This window comes from Electrophorus electricus, unplaced genomic scaffold (genome assembly GCF_041902795.1).
Source record: "Electrophorus electricus isolate QZ-2024a unplaced genomic scaffold, ASM4190279v1 Scaffold150, whole genome shotgun sequence".
NCBI classification, from domain to species: Eukaryota; Metazoa; Chordata; class Actinopteri; order Gymnotiformes; family Gymnotidae; genus Electrophorus; species Electrophorus electricus.
The window spans coordinates 19,079-37,500 of NW_027658431.1; the positions used below are offsets into that span (position 1 = coordinate 19,079).

Genomic DNA, 18,422 nt, shown 5'->3' on the forward strand with positions numbered 1-18,422 from the left:
TGTGTTTGACCTCTTGGGCCTGGAAGTCTGGTGGTAGTAGTAGTATGATTTAAAGGCACAAAGTGATTGAAGTGTGCCCAGGCCCAGAGCTACTTTGCTGGGCATGAATGTGTTTGAACTCTTGGGCCTGGAAGTCTATTTCTAGGCTTATATAAAGGGTCAAACTTCTTGAAGTGTGCCCAGGCCCAGAGCTACTTTGCTGGGCATGACTGTGTTTGACCTCTTGGGCCTGGAAGTCTGGTAGTAGTAGTAGTAGTAGTAGTAGTAGTAGTAGTAGTAGTAGTAGTAGTAGTATGATTTAAAGGTACAAAGTGAATGAAGTGTGCCCAGGCCCACAGCTACTTTGCTGGGCATGACTGTGTTTGACCTCTTGGGCCTGAAAGTCTATTTCTAGGCTTATATAAAGGGTCAAACTTCTTGAAGTGTGCCCAGGCCCAGATCTACTTTGCTGGGCATGACTGTGTTTGACCTCTTGGGCCTGGAAGTCTGGTAGTAGTAGTAGTAGTAGTAGTAGTAGTAGTAGTATGATTTAAAGGTACAAAGTGAATGAAGTGTGCCCAGGCCCAGAGCTACTTTGCTGGGCATGACTGTGTTTGACCTCTTGGGCCTGGAAGTCTATTTCTAGGCTTATATAAAGGGTCAAACTTCTTGAAGTGTGCCCAGGCCCAGAGCTACTTTGCTGTGTATGACTGTGTGACCTCTTGGCCCTGGAATTCTGGTGGTAGTAGTAGTATGATTTAAAGGCACAAAGTGAATGAAGTGTGCCCAGGCCCAGAGCTACTTTGCTGGGCATGACTGTGTTTGACCTCTTGGGCCTGGAAGTCTGGTAGTAGTAGTAGTAGTAGTAGTAGTAGTAGTAGTAGTAGTAGTATGATTTAAAGGTACAAAGTGAATGAAGTGTGCCCAGGCCCAGAGCTACTTTGCTGGGCATGACTGTGTTTGACCTCTTGGGCCTGGAAGTCTATTTCTAGGCTTATATAAAGGGTCAAACATCTTGAAGTGTGCCCAGGCCCAGAGCTACTTTGCTGGGCATGAATGTGTTTGAACTCTTGGGCCTGGAAGTCTGGTAGTAGTAGTATGATTTAAAGGCACAAAGTGATTGAAGTGTGCCCAGGCCCAGAGCTACTTTGCTGGGCATGACTGTGTTTGACCTCTTGGGCCTGGAAGTCTGGTGGTAGTAGTAGTATGATTTAAAGGCACAAAGTGATTGAAGTGTGCCCAGGCCCAGAGCTACTTTGCTGGGCATGACTGTGTTTGACCTCTTGGGCCTGGAAGTCTGGTGGTAGTAGTAGTATGATTTAAAGGCACAAAGTGATTGAAGTGTGCCCAGGCCCAGAGCTACTTTGCTGGGCATGAATGTGTTTGAACTCTTGGGCCTGGAAGTCTGGTAGTAGTAGTAGTAGTAGTAGTAGTAGTAGTAGTAGTAGTATGATTTAAAGGTACAAAGTGAATGAAGTGTGCCCAGGCCCAGAGCTACTTTGCTGGGCATGACTGTGTTTGACGTCTTGGGCCTGGAAGTCTGGTAGTAGTAGTATGATTTAAAGGTACAAAGTGAATGAAGTGTGCCCAGGCCCAGAGCTACTTTGCTGGGCATGACTGTGTTTGACCTCTTGGCTCTGGAAGTCTATTTCTAGGCTTATATAAAGGGTCAAACTTCTTGAAGTGTGCCCAGGCCCAGAGCTACTTTGCTGGGCATGACTGTGTTTGACCTCTGGGGCCTGGAAGTCTGGTAGTAGTAGTATGATTTAAAGGCACAAAGTGATTGAAGTGTGCCCAGGCCCAGAGCTACTTTGCTGGGCATGAATGTGTTTGAACTCTTGGGCCTGGAAGTCTGGTAGTAGTAGTATGATTTAAAGGCACAAAGTGAATGAAGTGTGCCCAGGCCCAGAGCTACTTTGCTGGGCATGACTGTGTTTGACCTCTTGGCTCTGGAAGTCTATTTCTAGGCTTATATACAGGGTCAAACATCTTGAAGTGTGCCCAGGCCCAGAGCTACTTTGCTGGGCATGAATGTGTTTGAACTCTTGGGCCTGGAAGTCTGGTAGTAGTAGTATGATTTAAAGGCACAAAGTGATTGAAGTGTGCCCAGGCCCAGAGCTACTTTGCTGGGCATGACTGTGTTTGACCTCTTGGGCCTGGAAGTCTGGTAGTAGTAGTATGATTTAAAGGCACAAAGTGATTGAAGTGTGCCCAGGCCCAGAGCTACTTTGCTGGGCATGAATGTGTTTGACCTCTTGGGCCTGGAAGTCTGGTGGTAGTAGTAGTATGATTTAAAGGCACAAAGTGAATGAAGTGTGCCCAGGCCCAGAGCTACTTTGCTGTGCATGACTGTGTTTGACCTCTTGGCTCTGGAAGTCTATTTCTAGGCTTATATAAAGGGTCAAACTTCTTGAAGTGTGCCCAGGCCCAGAGCTACTTTGCTGGGCATGACTGTGTTTGACCTCTGGGGCCTGGAAGTCTGGTAGTAGTAGTATGATTTAAAGGCACAAAGTGATTGAAGTGTGCCCAGGCCCAGAGCTACTTTGCTGGGCATGAATGTGTTTGAACTCTTGGGCCTGGAAGTCTGGTAGTAGTAGTATGATTTAAAGGCACAAAGTGAATGAAGTGTGCCCAGGCCCAGAGCTACTTTGCTGGGCATGACTGTGTTTGACCTCTTGGCTCTGGAAGTCTATTTCTAGGCTTATATACAGGGTCAAACATCTTGAAGTGTGCCCAGGCCCAGAGCTACTTTGCTGGGCATGAATGTGTTTGAACTCTTGGGCCTGGAAGTCTGGTAGTAGTAGTATGATTTAAAGGCACAAAGTGATTGAAGTGTGCCCAGGCCCAGAGCTACTTTGCTGGGCATGACTGTGTTTGACCTCTTGGCTCTGGAAGTCTATTTCTAGGCTTATATAAAGGGTCAAACATCTTGAAGTGTGCCCAGGCCCAGAGCTACTTTGCTGGGCATGAATGTGTTTGAACTCTTGGGCCTGGAAGTCTGGTAGTAGTAGTATGATTTAAAGGCACAAAGTGATTGAAGTGTGCCCAGGCCCAGAGCTACTTTGCTGGGCATGACTGTGTTTGACCTCTTGGGCCTGGAAGTCTGGTGGTAGTAGTAGTATGATTTAAAGGCACAAAGTGATTGAAGTGTGCCCAGGCCCAGAGCTACTTTGCTGGGCATGAATGTGTTTGAACTCTTGGGCCTGGAAGTCTATTTCTAGGCTTATATAAAGGGTCAAACATCTTGAAGTGTGCCCAGGCCCAGAGCTACTTTGCTGTGCATGACTGTGGTTGACCTCTTGGCCCTGGAAGTCTGGTGGTAGTAGTAGTATGATTTAAAGGCACAAAGTGAATGAAGTGTGCCCAGGCCCAGAGCTACTTTGCTGGGCATGAATGTGTTTGAACTCTTGGGCCTGGAAGTCTGGTAGTAGTAGTATGATTTAAAGGCACAAAGTGATTGAAGTGTGCCCAGGCCCAGAGCTACTTTGCTGGGCATGACTGTGTTTGACCTCTTGGGCCTGGAAGTCTGGTGGTAGTAGTAGTATGATTTAAAGGCACAAAGTGATTGAAGTGTGCCCAGGCCCAGAGCTACTTTGCTGGGCATGAATGTGTTTGAACTCTTGGGCCTGGAAGTCTATTTCTAGGCTTATATAAAGGGTCAAACTTCTTGAAGTGTGCCCAGGCCCAGAGCTACTTTGCTGGGCATGACTGTGTTTGACCTCTTGGGCCTGGAAGTCTGGTAGTAGTAGTAGTAGTAGTAGTAGTAGTAGTAGTAGTAGTAGTAGTAGTAGTAGTATGATTTAAAGGTACAAAGTGAATGAAGTGTGCCCAGGCCCACAGCTACTTTGCTGGGCATGACTGTGTTTGACCTCTTGGGCCTGAAAGTCTATTTCTAGGCTTATATAAAGGGTCAAACTTCTTGAAGTGTGCCCAGGCCCAGATCTACTTTGCTGGGCATGACTGTGTTTGACCTCTTGGGCCTGGAAGTCTGGTAGTAGTAGTAGTAGTAGTAGTAGTAGTATGATTTAAAGGTACAAAGTGAATGAAGTGTGCCCAGGCCCAGAGCTACTTTGCTGGGCATGACTGTGTTTGACCTCTTGGGCCTGGAAGTCTATTTCTAGGCTTATATAAAGGGTCAAACTTCTTGAAGTGTGCCCAGGCCCAGAGCTACTTTGCTGTGTATGACTGTGTGACCTCTTGGCCCTGGAATTCTGGTGGTAGTAGTAGTATGATTTAAAGGCACAAAGTGAATGAAGTGTGCCCAGGCCCAGAGCTACTTTGCTGGGCATGACTGTGTTTGACCTCTTGGGCCTGGAAGTCTGGTAGTAGTAGTAGTAGTAGTAGTAGTAGTAGTAGTAGTAGTATGATTTAAAGGTACAAAGTGAATGAAGTGTGCCCAGGCCCAGAGCTACTTTGCTGGGCATGACTGTGTTTGACCTCTTGGGCCTGGAAGTCTATTTCTAGGCTTATATAAAGGGTCAAACTTCTTGAAGTGTGCCCAGGCCCAGAGCTACTTTGCTGGGCATGACTGTGTTTGACCTCTTGGGTCTGGAAGTCTGGTGGTAGTAGTAGTAGTATGATTTAAAGGCACAAAGTGATTGAAGTGTGCCCAGGCCCAGAGCTACTTTGCTGGGCATGAATGTGTTTGAACTCTTGGGCCTGGAAGTCTGGTAGTAGTAGTATGATTTAAAGGCACAAAGTGATTGAAGTGTGCCCAGGCCCAGAGCTACTTTGCTGGGCATGACTGTGTTTGACCTCTTGGGCCTGGAAGTCTGGTGGTAGTAGTAGTATGATTTAAAGGCACAAAGTGATTGAAGTGTGCCCAGGCCCAGAGCTACTTTGCTGGGCATGAATGTGTTTGAACTCTTGGGCCTGGAAGTCTGGTAGTAGTAGTAGTAGTAGTAGTAGTAGTAGTAGTAGTAGTAGTATGATTTAAAGGTACAAAGTGAATGAAGTGTGCCCAGGCCCAGAGCTACTTTGCTGGGCATGACTGTGTTTGACGTCTTGGGCCTGGAAGTCTGGTAGTAGTAGTATGATTTAAAGGTACAAAGTGAATGAAGTGTGCCCAGGCCCAGAGCTACTTTGCTGGGCATGACTGTGTTTGACCTCTTGGCTCTGGAAGTCTATTTCTAGGCTTATATAAAGGGTCAAACTTCTTGAAGTGTGCCCAGGCCCAGAGCTACTTTGCTGGGCATGACTGTGTTTGACCTCTGGGGCCTGGAAGTCTGGTAGTAGTAGTATGATTTAAAGGCACAAAGTGATTGAAGTGTGCCCAGGCCCAGAGCTACTTTGCTGGGCATGAATGTGTTTGAACTCTTGGGCCTGGAAGTCTGGTAGTAGTAGTATGATTTAAAGGCACAAAGTGAATGAAGTGTGCCCAGGCCCAGAGCTACTTTGCTGGGCATGACTGTGTTTGACCTCTTGGCTCTGGAAGTCTATTTCTAGGCTTATATACAGGGTCAAACATCTTGAAGTGTGCCCAGGCCCAGAGCTACTTTGCTGGGCATGAATGTGTTTGAACTCTTGGGCCTGGAAGTCTGGTAGTAGTAGTATGATTTAAAGGCACAAAGTGATTGAAGTGTGCCCAGGCCCAGAGCTACTTTGCTGGGCATGACTGTGTTTGACCTCTTGGGCCTGGAAGTCTGGTAGTAGTAGTATGATTTAAAGGCACAAAGTGATTGAAGTGTGCCCAGGCCCAGAGCTACTTTGCTGGGCATGAATGTGTTTGACCTCTTGGGCCTGGAAGTCTGGTGGTAGTAGTAGTATGATTTAAAGGCACAAAGTGAATGAAGTGTGCCCAGGCCCAGAGCTACTTTGCTGTGCATGACTGTGTTTGACCTCTTGGCTCTGGAAGTCTATTTCTAGGCTTATATAAAGGGTCAAACTTCTTGAAGTGTGCCCAGGCCCAGAGCTACTTTGCTGGGCATGACTGTGTTTGACCTCTGGGGCCTGGAAGTCTGGTAGTAGTAGTATGATTTAAAGGCACAAAGTGATTGAAGTGTGCCCAGGCCCAGAGCTACTTTGCTGGGCATGAATGTGTTTGAACTCTTGGGCCTGGAAGTCTGGTAGTAGTAGTATGATTTAAAGGCACAAAGTGAATGAAGTGTGCCCAGGCCCAGAGCTACTTTGCTGGGCATGACTGTGTTTGACCTCTTGGCTCTGGAAGTCTATTTCTAGGCTTATATACAGGGTCAAACATCTTGAAGTGTGCCCAGGCCCAGAGCTACTTTGCTGGGCATGAATGTGTTTGAACTCTTGGGCCTGGAAGTCTGGTAGTAGTAGTATGATTTAAAGGCACAAAGTGATTGAAGTGTGCCCAGGCCCAGAGCTACTTTGCTGGGCATGACTGTGTTTGACCTCTTGGGCCTGGAAGTCTGGTGGTAGTAGTAGTATGATTTAAAGGCACAAAGTGATTGAAGTGTGCCCAGGCCCAGAGCTACTTTGCTGGGCATGAATGTGTTTGAACTCTTGGGCCTGGAAGTCTGGTAGTAGTAGTAGTAGTAGTAGTAGTAGTAGTAGTAGTAGTAGTATGATTTAAAGGTACAAAGTGAATGAAGTGTGCCCAGGCCCAGAGCTACTTTGCTGGGCATGACTGTGTTTGACGTCTTGGGCCTGGAAGTCTGGTAGTAGTAGTATGATTTAAAGGTACAAAGTGAATGAAGTGTGCCCAGGCCCAGAGCTACTTTGCTGGGCATGACTGTGTTTGACCTCTTGGCTCTGGAAGTCTATTTCTAGGCTTATATAAAGGGTCAAACTTCTTGAAGTGTGCCCAGGCCCAGAGCTACTTTGCTGGGCATGACTGTGTTTGACCTCTGGGGCCTGGAAGTCTGGTAGTAGTAGTATGATTTAAAGGCACAAAGTGATTGAAGTGTGCCCAGGCCCAGAGCTACTTTGCTGGGCATGAATGTGTTTGAACTCTTGGGCCTGGAAGTCTGGTAGTAGTAGTATGATTTAAAGGCACAAAGTGAATGAAGTGTGCCCAGGCCCAGAGCTACTTTGCTGGGCATGACTGTGTTTGACCTCTTGGCTCTGGAAGTCTATTTCTAGGCTTATATACAGGGTCAAACATCTTGAAGTGTGCCCAGGCCCAGAGCTACTTTGCTGGGCATGAATGTGTTTGAACTCTTGGGCCTGGAAGTCTGGTAGTAGTAGTATGATTTAAAGGCACAAAGTGATTGAAGTGTGCCCAGGCCCAGAGCTACTTTGCTGGGCATGACTGTGTTTGACCTCTTGGGCCTGGAAGTCTGGTAGTAGTAGTATGATTTAAAGGCACAAAGTGATTGAAGTGTGCCCAGGCCCAGAGCTACTTTGCTGGGCATGAATGTGTTTGACCTCTTGGGCCTGGAAGTCTGGTGGTAGTAGTAGTATGATTTAAAGGCACAAAGTGAATGAAGTGTGCCCAGGCCCAGAGCTACTTTGCTGTGCATGACTGTGTTTGACCTCTTGGCTCTGGAAGTCTATTTCTAGGCTTATATAAAGGGTCAAACTTCTTGAAGTGTGCCCAGGCCCAGAGCTACTTTGCTGGGCATGACTGTGTTTGACCTCTGGGGCCTGGAAGTCTGGTAGTAGTAGTATGATTTAAAGGCACAAAGTGATTGAAGTGTGCCCAGGCCCAGAGCTACTTTGCTGGGCATGAATGTGTTTGAACTCTTGGGCCTGGAAGTCTGGTAGTAGTAGTATGATTTAAAGGCACAAAGTGAATGAAGTGTGCCCAGGCCCAGAGCTACTTTGCTGGGCATGACTGTGTTTGACCTCTTGGCTCTGGAAGTCTATTTCTAGGCTTATATACAGGGTCAAACATCTTGAAGTGTGCCCAGGCCCAGAGCTACTTTGCTGGGCATGAATGTGTTTGAACTCTTGGGCCTGGAAGTCTGGTAGTAGTAGTATGATTTAAAGGCACAAAGTGATTGAAGTGTGCCCAGGCCCAGAGCTACTTTGCTGGGCATGACTGTGTTTGACCTCTTGGGCCTGGAAGTCTGGTGGTAGTAGTAGTATGATTTAAAGGCACAAAGTGATTGAAGTGTGCCCAGGCCCAGAGCTACTTTGCTGGGCATGAATGTGTTTGAACTCTTGGGCCTGGAAGTCTATTTCTAGGCTTATATAAAGGGTCAAACATCTTGAAGTGTGCCCAGGCCCAGAGCTACTTTGCTGTGCATGACTGTGGTTGACCTCTTGGCCCTGGAAGTCTGGTGGTAGTAGTAGTATGATTTAAAGGCACAAAGTGAATGAAGTGTGCCCAGGCCCAGAGCTACTTTGCTGGGCATGAATGTGTTTGAACTCTTGGGCCTGGAAGTCTGGTAGTAGTAGTATGATTTAAAGGCACAAAGTGATTGAAGTGTGCCCAGGCCCAGAGCTACTTTGCTGGGCATGACTGTGTTTGACCTCTTGGGCCTGGAAGTCTGGTGGTAGTAGTAGTATGATTTAAAGGCACAAAGTGATTGAAGTGTGCCCAGGCCCAGAGCTACTTTGCTGGGCATGAATGTGTTTGAACTCTTGGGCCTGGAAGTCTATTTCTAGGCTTATATAAAGGGTCAAACTTCTTGAAGTGTGCCCAGGCCCAGAGCTACTTTGCTGGGCATGACTGTGTTTGACCTCTTGGGCCTGGAAGTCTGGTAGTAGTAGTAGTAGTAGTAGTAGTAGTAGTAGTAGTAGTAGTATGATTTAAAGGTACAAAGTGAATGAAGTGTGCCCAGGCCCACAGCTACTTTGCTGGGCATGACTGTGTTTGACCTCTTGGGCCTGAAAGTCTATTTCTAGGCTTATATAAAGGGTCAAACTTCTTGAAGTGTGCCCAGGCCCAGATCTACTTTGCTGGGCATGACTGTGTTTGACCTCTTGGGCCTGGAAGTCTGGTAGTAGTAGTAGTAGTAGTAGTAGTAGTATGATTTAAAGGTACAAAGTGAATGAAGTGTGCCCAGGCCCAGAGCTACTTTGCTGGGCATGACTGTGTTTGACCTCTTGGGCCTGGAAGTCTATTTCTAGGCTTATATAAAGGGTCAAACTTCTTGAAGTGTGCCCAGGCCCAGAGCTACTTTGCTGTGTATGACTGTGTGACCTCTTGGCCCTGGAATTCTGGTGGTAGTAGTAGTATGATTTAAAGGCACAAAGTGAATGAAGTGTGCCCAGGCCCAGAGCTACTTTGCTGGGCATGACTGTGTTTGACCTCTTGGGCCTGGAAGTCTGGTAGTAGTAGTAGTAGTAGTAGTAGTAGTAGTAGTAGTAGTATGATTTAAAGGTACAAAGTGAATGAAGTGTGCCCAGGCCCAGAGCTACTTTGCTGGGCATGACTGTGTTTGACCTCTTGGGCCTGGAAGTCTATTTCTAGGCTTATATAAAGGGTCAAACATCTTGAAGTGTGCCCAGGCCCAGAGCTACTTTGCTGGGCATGAATGTGTTTGAACTCTTGGGCCTGGAAGTCTGGTAGTAGTAGTATGATTTAAAGGCACAAAGTGATTGAAGTGTGCCCAGGCCCAGAGCTACTTTGCTGGGCATGAATGTGTTTGAACTCTTGGGCCTGGAAGTCTGGTAGTAGTAGTATGATTTAAAGGCACAAAGTGATTGAAGTGTGCCCAGGCCCAGAGCTACTTTGCTGGGCATGACTGTGTTTGACCTCTTGGGCCTGGAAGTCTGGTAGTAGTAGTATGATTTAAAGGCACAAAGTGATTGAAGTGTGCCCAGGCCCAGAGCTACTTTGCTGGGCATGAATGTGTTTGACCTCTTGGGCCTGGAAGTCTGGTGGTAGTAGTAGTATGATTTAAAGGCACAAAGTGAATGAAGTGTGCCCAGGCCCAGAGCTACTTTGCTGTGCATGACTGTGTTTGACCTCTTGGCTCTGGAAGTCTATTTCTAGGCTTATATAAAGGGTCAAACTTCTTGAAGTGTGCCCAGGCCCAGAGCTACTTTGCTGGGCATGACTGTGTTTGACCTCTTGGGCCTGGAAGTCTGGTGGTAGTAGTAGTATGATTTAAAGGCACAAAGTGATTGAAGTGTGCCCAGGCCCAGAGCTACTTTGCTGGGCATGAATGTGTTTGAACTCTTGGGCCTGGAAGTCTATTTCTAGGCTTATATAAAGGGTCAAACATCTTGAAGTGTGCCCAGGCCCAGAGCTACTTTGCTGTGCATGACTGTGGTTGACCTCTTGGCCCTGGAAGTCTGGTGGTAGTAGTAGTATGATTTAAAGGCACAAAGTGAATGAAGTGTGCCCAGGCCCAGAGCTACTTTGCTGGGCATGAATGTGTTTGAACTCTTGGGCCTGGAAGTCTGGTAGTAGTAGTATGATTTAAAGGCACAAAGTGATTGAAGTGTGCCCAGGCCCAGAGCTACTTTGCTGGGCATGACTGTGTTTGACCTCTTGGGCCTGGAAGTCTGGTGGTAGTAGTAGTATGATTTAAAGGCACAAAGTGATTGAAGTGTGCCCAGGCCCAGAGCTACTTTGCTGGGCATGAATGTGTTTGAACTCTTGGGCCTGGAAGTCTATTTCTAGGCTTATATAAAGGGTCAAACTTCTTGAAGTGTGCCCAGGCCCAGAGCTACTTTGCTGGGCATGACTGTGTTTGACCTCTTGGGCCTGGAAGTCTGGTAGTAGTAGTAGTAGTAGTAGTAGTAGTAGTAGTAGTAGTAGTAGTAGTAGTATGATTTAAAGGTACAAAGTGAATGAAGTGTGCCCAGGCCCACAGCTACTTTGCTGGGCATGACTGTGTTTGACCTCTTGGGCCTGAAAGTCTATTTCTAGGCTTATATAAAGGGTCAAACTTCTTGAAGTGTGCCCAGGCCCAGATCTACTTTGCTGGGCATGACTGTGTTTGACCTCTTGGGCCTGGAAGTCTGGTAGTAGTAGTAGTAGTAGTAGTAGTAGTAGTAGTATGATTTAAAGGCACAAAGTGATTGAAGTGTGCCCAGGCCCAGAGCTACTTTGCTGGGCATGAATGTGTTTGAACTCTTGGGCCTGGAAGTCTATTTCTAGGCTTATATAAAGGGTCAAACATCTTGAAGTGTGCCCAGGCCCAGAGCTACTTTGCTGTGCATGACTGTGGTTGACCTCTTGGCCCTGGAAGTCTGGTGGTAGTAGTAGTATGATTTAAAGGCACAAAGTGAATGAAGTGTGCCCAGGCCCAGAGCTACTTTGCTGGGCATGAATGTGTTTGAACTCTTGGGCCTGGAAGTCTGGTAGTAGTAGTAGTAGTAGTAGTAGTAGTAGTAGTAGTAGTATGATTTAAAGGCACAAAGTGCTTGAAGTGTGCCCAGGCCCAGAGCTACTTTGCTGTGCATGACTGTGTTTGACCTCTTGGCTCTGGAAGTCTATTTCTAGGCTTATATAAAGGGTCAAACTTCTTGAAGTGTGCCCAGGCCCAGAGCTACTTTGCTGTGTATGACTGTGTGACCTCTTGGCCCTGGAATTCTGGTGGTAGTAGTAGTATGATTTAAAGGCACAAAGTGAATGAAGTGTGCCCAGGCCCAGAGCTACTTTGCTGGGCATGACTGTGTTTGACCTCTTGGGCCTGGAAGTCTGGTAGTAGTAGTATGATTTAAAGGCACAAAGTGATTGAAGTGTGCCCAGGCCCAGAGCTACTTTGCTGGGCATGAATGTGTTTGAACTCTTGGGCCTGGAAGTCTATTTCTAGGCTTATATAAAGGGACAAACTTCTTGAAGTGTGCCCAGGCCCAGAGCTACTTTGCTGTGTATGACTGTGTGACCTCTTGGCCCTGGAATTCTGGTGGTAGTAGTAGTAGTAGTAGTATGATTTAAAGGTACAAAGTGAATGAAGTGTGCCCAGGCCCAGAGCCAGGCCTGGGCAGCAGGGGGCGCTCCTGGCCATGCCCAGCGAGTTTCGTGCGAATCGGACCTGGTCCGGAAGAGATACGAAGGGAAAACTCATTACTCGTCGGGGTGGCACATCCAGGCTCTCGACCCTCCCAAAGCGTCCGACCAGGGTGCACCCTGCCGGGCATGGTTAGCCGCCAGCCCCCTTCCTGGAGGTCTGGTTGGCACGGGGTTTTGATTTATCGGTTTCATATCTCTGGGCTCCTTGGGAGCAGAAAGTCGGTTGAGGGCCCTTTGGAAAGAGCCGGGGCTGCCGTTTAACGCTGTCCAAGCGGCAGGCGAAGCGCACCCACCGTTTTTACGCTATGATTTTTTAAAACCGCCGGGGCGGCAAACACAGGGCCGGTCGGGTTTGAAGACGAATATCTCTTCGGCCCTTGGGAGGAGAGAAGCAGCGCGGGTCACCTTTGAACGCGCTCGCTGCCAGGAACGTCTGGCGTAAAAGTTTCGTGGGAATCGGACGTTCCTAGGCTGAGAAGCGAGCGCCCGCCCTCGGGCGGTCGGGGGCCCCTTTCTCATTCCCCGTCTGGGCTAAAAATACGAGGTCGGACCCGATGGACTCGGGAGACTGGAGAGTACCAGGGAGACCCTGGAAGCAGGCGACCCGACCCACGCTTCGCTGTCTCCTCGGCCCTCGGGAGTAGAAGCGCGGGGACGGTGGCGTGGGCAGCAGGGGGCGCTCCTGGCCATGCCCAGCGAGTTTCGTGCGAATCGGACCTGGTCCGGAAGAGATACGAAGGGAAAACTCATTACTCGTCGGGGTGGCACATCCAGGCTCTCGACCCTCCCAAAGTGTCCGACCAGGGTGCACCCTGCCGGGCTAAGAGAACAGCCAGGTGAACCCTGGAGGTTCCGAACTCCAGACCCCTGGACCCGACGGCTCAGTCCGCCTCAGGTGCACTACAGAGGTCCTCGGGCTGTCCCTGAGTGCATTAAAACGGAAATCAGAATTACTCCCCCGGGTGGCACTTCCAGGCTCTCGACCCTCCCAAAGTGTCCGACCAGGGTGCACCCTGCTGGGCATGGTTAGCCGCCAGCCCCCTTCCTGGAGGTCTGGTTGGCACGGGGTTTTGCAAATAGGTCCCGTCGGGTATATGGGAGAGCAAAGAGAATCAATGGGGTCCAAGCACTAAATTCATCCAGTGGCGTTCTCTGGAAGCCCAAGGGGAGTCCGAGGGGTGTTCGGCCGGCAAGGGGAGCTCTCCCTCGGACACATGATCAAACGCCTGTCCCCTACCGGAAAGTGGTGTGCTCTGGATGCCCCCCCCCCCCCCATCCCCCGAGGGGGGTGCTTATCCCGCGAGGGGAGCCCTCCTCGGGTTAAGTGAACCATCATGCCGATTCCCCTATGGAAGTGGGCACATCCAGGCACACAGTCTGCTTTGCTCTCCCCGACCCGAGTGCGTCTGTTGGGCTGAGTGTACGCCCAGGCAACTGGATCCAATGGCTCAGTCCGCCGCAGCGTGCTTCGACGATGGGTCGTACAGCCATGCCACCAGGGTGGGCGTGTTTGTAAATGTACCAGTGGATTCTCGTCGGCCTGCCACATCCATGGTATCGACCCACCAGGCCTGTCCGACCAGGGGTTGACCCTGGACGGGCACGGTCTGTGGTTTGGCCCTTGTCCTAGATGAAATCGGGCACGGGGTTTTCTGGCCAGGTACCATCGGGTTACTGGGAGAGCGGCTTCGGTCTCCAGGTGAGACCAATGGTGAAGCAGCACGAGGCAATGGAGAGCATGCAAAGCGATGGGGAAGCCATGCACGGCAATGGCCACGAAAAAAAAAAAAAAATCACCACGGAAGGAACGTGAAGAACAAGGAGGAGTGTAGTGACACTGCCCAAAGCTGCCCGGTGTTGCAGGGGTCTATTGGTGTGTTGCTTCCTTGTTTGGTAGAGTGGAGTACCAGACCCGCCAGGGGTAGGCAAACCATTCCCCCTACGGTAAGTGAGGAGCCAGCCATTTGACGAGCGGGTGTCCACGTGTACGGGTGCGAGCGCTATCCCCCCACACGGGGTTAGGCCACGGCCTTAGGTGGACGTCTGCCGACCAGCCCCGGCTGATCCAGAACTTCTGATGTGGAGAGCGGTTTTGACAGATCCTCCCTGGTTCTAGCGGGTCAAGCCTCTGATGGGGGGTGGGGGTTATTTGTAACCCATCCCAGAACTCTCTGGGGGAGACTCAGACGGCCAGTCTGTCTACTCAGTTGTCCTATACTGGTGTCTGTGGTTTGGGAGGAAGGGAGTGCCCTGCTTTGTTGGCCTCCTCTTCAAACCTACCTGGGCCCACGAATCACTCTTCTTGGTTACATCACGAAACGTAGGTTGAGCGAGGCTAGGGGGGAGGGAATTCGACGAGGTCTTTCCCTTGTCCCCCCACCAGCGGCCCACGAAAATCAAAACGGCGTGAAGAGAGGGAACGCCGAAAGCACCTGGAGTCGGCCGTCCGCACCTCCGGAGGAGGTGGACGGGGTACGGTGCGGGCATGACCGGATGGGACAGCTTTGCATCAAGGTGAGAGGTCGGCGTCCGAAGGCCAGAGGGCGGTGCGCGAGCACGTTTACACTGGCCGCGGAAGCTGTCCTGGGTAGCCCTGTATGGCGTCTGGACCTGACGGCGCACGCACTTACAACCCGCTGCTTCCTAGCCCCCGGAAGGGGAGGCGGATGTCACTCGTGGTTCATCCCAGACCACGGTGCAAACTACCTGGTTGATCCTGCCAGTAACATATGCTTGTCTCAAAGATTAAGCCATGCAGGTCTAAGTGCACACGGCCGGTACAGTGAAACTGCGAATGGCTCATTAAATCAGTTATGGTTCCTTTGATCGCTCCACACGTTACTCGGATAACTGTGGTAATTCTAGAGCTAATACATGCAAACGAGCGCTGACCCTTCGGGGGATGCGTGCATTTATCAGACCCAAAACCCATCCGGGGGGCTCGGGCCCCCCGGCCGCTTTGGTGACTCTAGATAACCTCGGGCCGATCGCGCGCCCTCCGCGGCGGCGACGTCTCATTCGAATGTCTGCCCTATCAACTTTCGATGGTACCATAGTCGGCTACCATGGTGACCACGGGTAACGGGGAATCAGGGTTCGATTCCGGAGAGGGAGCCTGAGAAACGGCTACCACATCCAAGGAAGGCAGCAGGCGCGCAAATTACCCATTCCCGACACGGGGAGGTAGTGACGAAAAATAACGATACAGGTCTCTTTCGAGGCCCTGTAATCGGAATGAGCGTATCCTAAACCCATGGGTGAGGACCCATTGGAGGGCAAGTCTGGTGCCAGCAGCCGCGGTAATTCCAGCTCCAATAGCGTATATTAAAGTTGCTGCAGTTAAAAAGCTCGTAGTTGGATGTCGGGAGTGGGCTGGCGGTCCGCCGCGAGGCGTGCCACCGCCTGTCTCAGACCCTGTCTCCCGGTGCCCCCCGGATGCCCTTGGCTGGGTGTCCGGACGGGGCTCGGAGCGTTTACTTTGAAAAAATTAGAGTGTTCAAAGCGGGCCCGCTTCTCGCCTGAATACCTGAGCTAGGAATAATGGAATAGGACTCCGGTTCTATTTTGTGGGTTTCCTGAACCAGGGCCATGATTAAGAGGGACGGCCGGGGGCATTCGTATTGCGCCGCTAGAGGTGAAATTCTTGGACCGGCGCAAGACGGACGAAAGCGAAAGCATTTGCCAAGAATGTTTTCATTAATCAAGAACGAAAGTCGGAGGTTCGAAGACGATCAGATACCGTCGTAGTTCCGACCGTAAACTATGCCGACCCGCGATCCGGCGGCGTTATTCCCATGACCCGCCGGGCAGCGTGAGGGAAACCACGAGTCTGTGGGTTCCGGGGGGAGTATGGTTGCAAAGCTGAAACTTAAAGGAATTGACGGAAGGGCACCACCAGGAGTGGAGCCTGCGGCTTAATTTGACTCAACACGGGAAACCTCACCCGGCCCGGACACGGAAAGGATTGACAGATTGATAGCTCTTTCTCGATTCTGTGGGTGGTGGTGCATGGCCGTTCTTAGTTGGTGGAGCGATTTGTCTGGTTAATTCCGATAACGAACGAGACTCCGGCATGCTAAATAGTTACGCGGCCCTCCGCGGTCGGCGTCAAACTTCTTAGAGGGACAAGTGGCGTTCAGCCACGCGAGATGGAGCAATAACAGGTCTGTGATGCCCTTAGATGTCCGGGGCTGCACGCGCGCCACAATGGTTGGATCAGCGTGTGCCTACCCTACACCGAGAGGTGCGGGTAATCCGCTGAACCCCATTCGTGATGGGGACTGGGGATTGCAATTATTCCCCATGAACGAGGAATTCCCAGTAAGCGCGGGTCATAAGCTCGCGTTGATTAAGTCCCTGCCCTTTGTACACACCGCCCGTCGCTACTACCGATCGGATGGTTTAGTGAGGTCCTCGGATCGGCCCCGCCGGGGCTCCTCGCGGGCCTTGGCGGAGCGCCGAGAAGTCGATCAAACTTGACTATCTAGAGGAAGTAAAAGTCGTAACAAGGTTTTCGTAGGTGAACCTGCGAAAGGATCATTAACGGGTAACGCTGTCCGGCGTGCCTCCTCTCCCGACCCCCTCGACTTCGCCGTCCCCCCGCGTCGGGGCCCAGGGTCGAAAGGGTCTTCGGGGTTGCTGTTACACGTGGTCGCTTGCAGGTCAGGCTGGACAGAAGGCATAAAGGAGGAGCCTAGTCCCTCCCACCCCTTCCTCGTCCTCCGCCTCTTCCTCCGCGTCGTCCTTCAGCACCCCCCCCCCGCAGGCCCCGGTATTCTCTGGGTTCCAGCGCGAGAGACGCGTCGTTCAAAAAACTCGGCGTCCCCGCTCGTCGGGCGAAGGCCGGTTTCCCCTCACCTTGCCGGCAGGAGAAGCGCCTGCGAGTCGAGCGGGTCGTACGGGTCCGTCCCGCGCCCTCCCTCTCGCTCGCACGGCCGCTGCCTCCGTCCACCGCGAGGGGTTTTCCTATTTTGTTGTCCTTGTCATTCATCCCCGTCCCCTTGCTCGCTGACGAGCGGACTTTCCGGGGGGGGTTGCGAGCGCTGCTCCTCGTGGGGCAGGCCATGGCCCTTCCTGTGTTCGTCCGCCCACCGGCGTCCTGGGGCGTGGTGGTGGTGGGTGGCGCAGCCGGTTCCCCTGCTTCTCTCTCTCAGAAAGGAGTCTCAGGGGGACCCCCGGCAGGTACCTAGGGCTTGGCCCACGCTACGTGAGTTCCACCCCTTTCGAGGGGTCGGACGGGGCGGGCGCGGAGGGCCGCGGTTCAAAGACTGACTCGTCTGCCACGTGGGGCGTGTGGGCAAAGCGCAACCCCGCGCCCGTTTCAACACTCGCAGACGGGGGCGCCTGACCGGTTGGTGAAACCTTTTAAACCTGTCTTTGTAGTCGTGGTGAAAGACCTAAACTGAGCCTGAAATAAAAGAGTACAACTCTTAGCGGTGGATCACTTGGCTCGTGCGTCGATGAAGAACGCAGCCAGCTGCGAGAACTAATGTGAATTGCAGGACACATTGATCATCGACATTTCGAACGCACATTGCGGCCCCGGGTCCATCCCGGGGCTACGCCTGTCTGAGGGTCGCTATTCCTATCTGTCGGACCTGCCTTCTCAGGCGGGACCGCGGTTGGAGGTTCGTAGGTGGGGGGGTGCCCCCTGGCCTCCGTCTTCCTAAAAGCAGACGGTTCCCGGTCGCTGTCTCGGTGAGATCCGGTCGGTGGGTTCGCTGCGGTTGAGTGCCCGTTCTCCGTGCACAAGCTTCTCCTCCCCCGCTTCGGTTCGTTTCGGTTCGTTTCGGCTCCGCTCCTGGCCTGGCCAGGAACGTGGTCCCCTGCGCCCGAGAAAGAAGCGAGCGTGGCTGCCGGTGGGTTCTCTCCGCTTTGGCTGCCCACGTTTTCGCTTCTTTTCTCACCCCCTGCGCAGGCGGATCACGGAAAGGTGTCTGTTCTGTTCCGTTACGTGCGCGAGCGGAGGGAGGTTGTTGTTACATGCGTTCCCCCCCCCCCTCCCCCGGTGGGGGGGGTGGGGGGGTCGGGGTTCGGGTGGCTCTGCCTCTGGCGTTTTCCTTACGGGCCGACCTGTCCGTGGCACGTCCGTGACGTCCCGACCTGTGTCCTCGTTAGCCCGGGTGAAAAGGGACTCGTCCCCTAACCCGGCGGTGTTCACGCTTCTGGGCAACCCTCCAGAGCGAACTCGGGAGCGACCTCAGATCAGACGAGACAACCCGCTGAATTTAAGCATATTACTAAGCGGAGGAAAAGAAACTAACAAGGATTCCCTCAGTAGCGGCGAGCGAAGAGGGAAGAGCCCAGCGCTGAATCCCCCGTCCGGGTGCGGGCGAGGGGAATTGTGGCGTATGGAAGTCTGTTTTCTTCCTGGCGCGGGCCGGGGGCCTGAGTCCTTCTGATGGAGGCTCAGCCCGTGGACGGTGTGAGGCCGGTAAATGGCCCCAGCCCCGCCAGGGTAGCGGTCTTCTCGGAGTCGGGTTGCTTGGGAATGCAGCCCAAAGTGGGTGGTAAACTCCATCTAAGGCTAAATACCGGCACGAGACCGATAGCGAACAAGTACCGTAAGGGAAAGTTGAAAAGAACTTTGAAGAGAGAGTTCAACAGGGCGTGAAACCGTTAA

General features: G+C 51.6%; 3 non-coding genes across 3 annotated transcripts in view; all 3 read left to right on the forward strand.

Annotated features, from left to right (window-relative positions):
• Positions 1–14,503: 14,503 nt before the first annotated feature.
• Positions 14,504–16,342, forward strand: LOC145654729 (18S ribosomal RNA). The gene has a single exon (XR_014120929.1). It is a non-coding gene; the product is annotated as an 18S ribosomal RNA (ribosomal RNA).
• Positions 16,343–17,224: 882 nt separating this feature from the next.
• Positions 17,225–17,378, forward strand: LOC145654728 (5.8S ribosomal RNA). Its single transcript, XR_014120928.1, has one exon. It is a non-coding gene; the product is annotated as a 5.8S ribosomal RNA (ribosomal RNA).
• A 616-nt stretch (positions 17,379–17,994) lies between these two features.
• LOC145654735 (28S ribosomal RNA) overlaps positions 17,995–18,422 on the forward strand; it is a 4,149-nt gene continuing 3,721 nt past the window's right edge. The window contains exon 1 of the ribosomal RNA XR_014120935.1: positions 17,995–18,422. This exon is cut by the window's right edge and continues 3,721 nt beyond it. This is a non-coding gene — a ribosomal RNA (28S ribosomal RNA).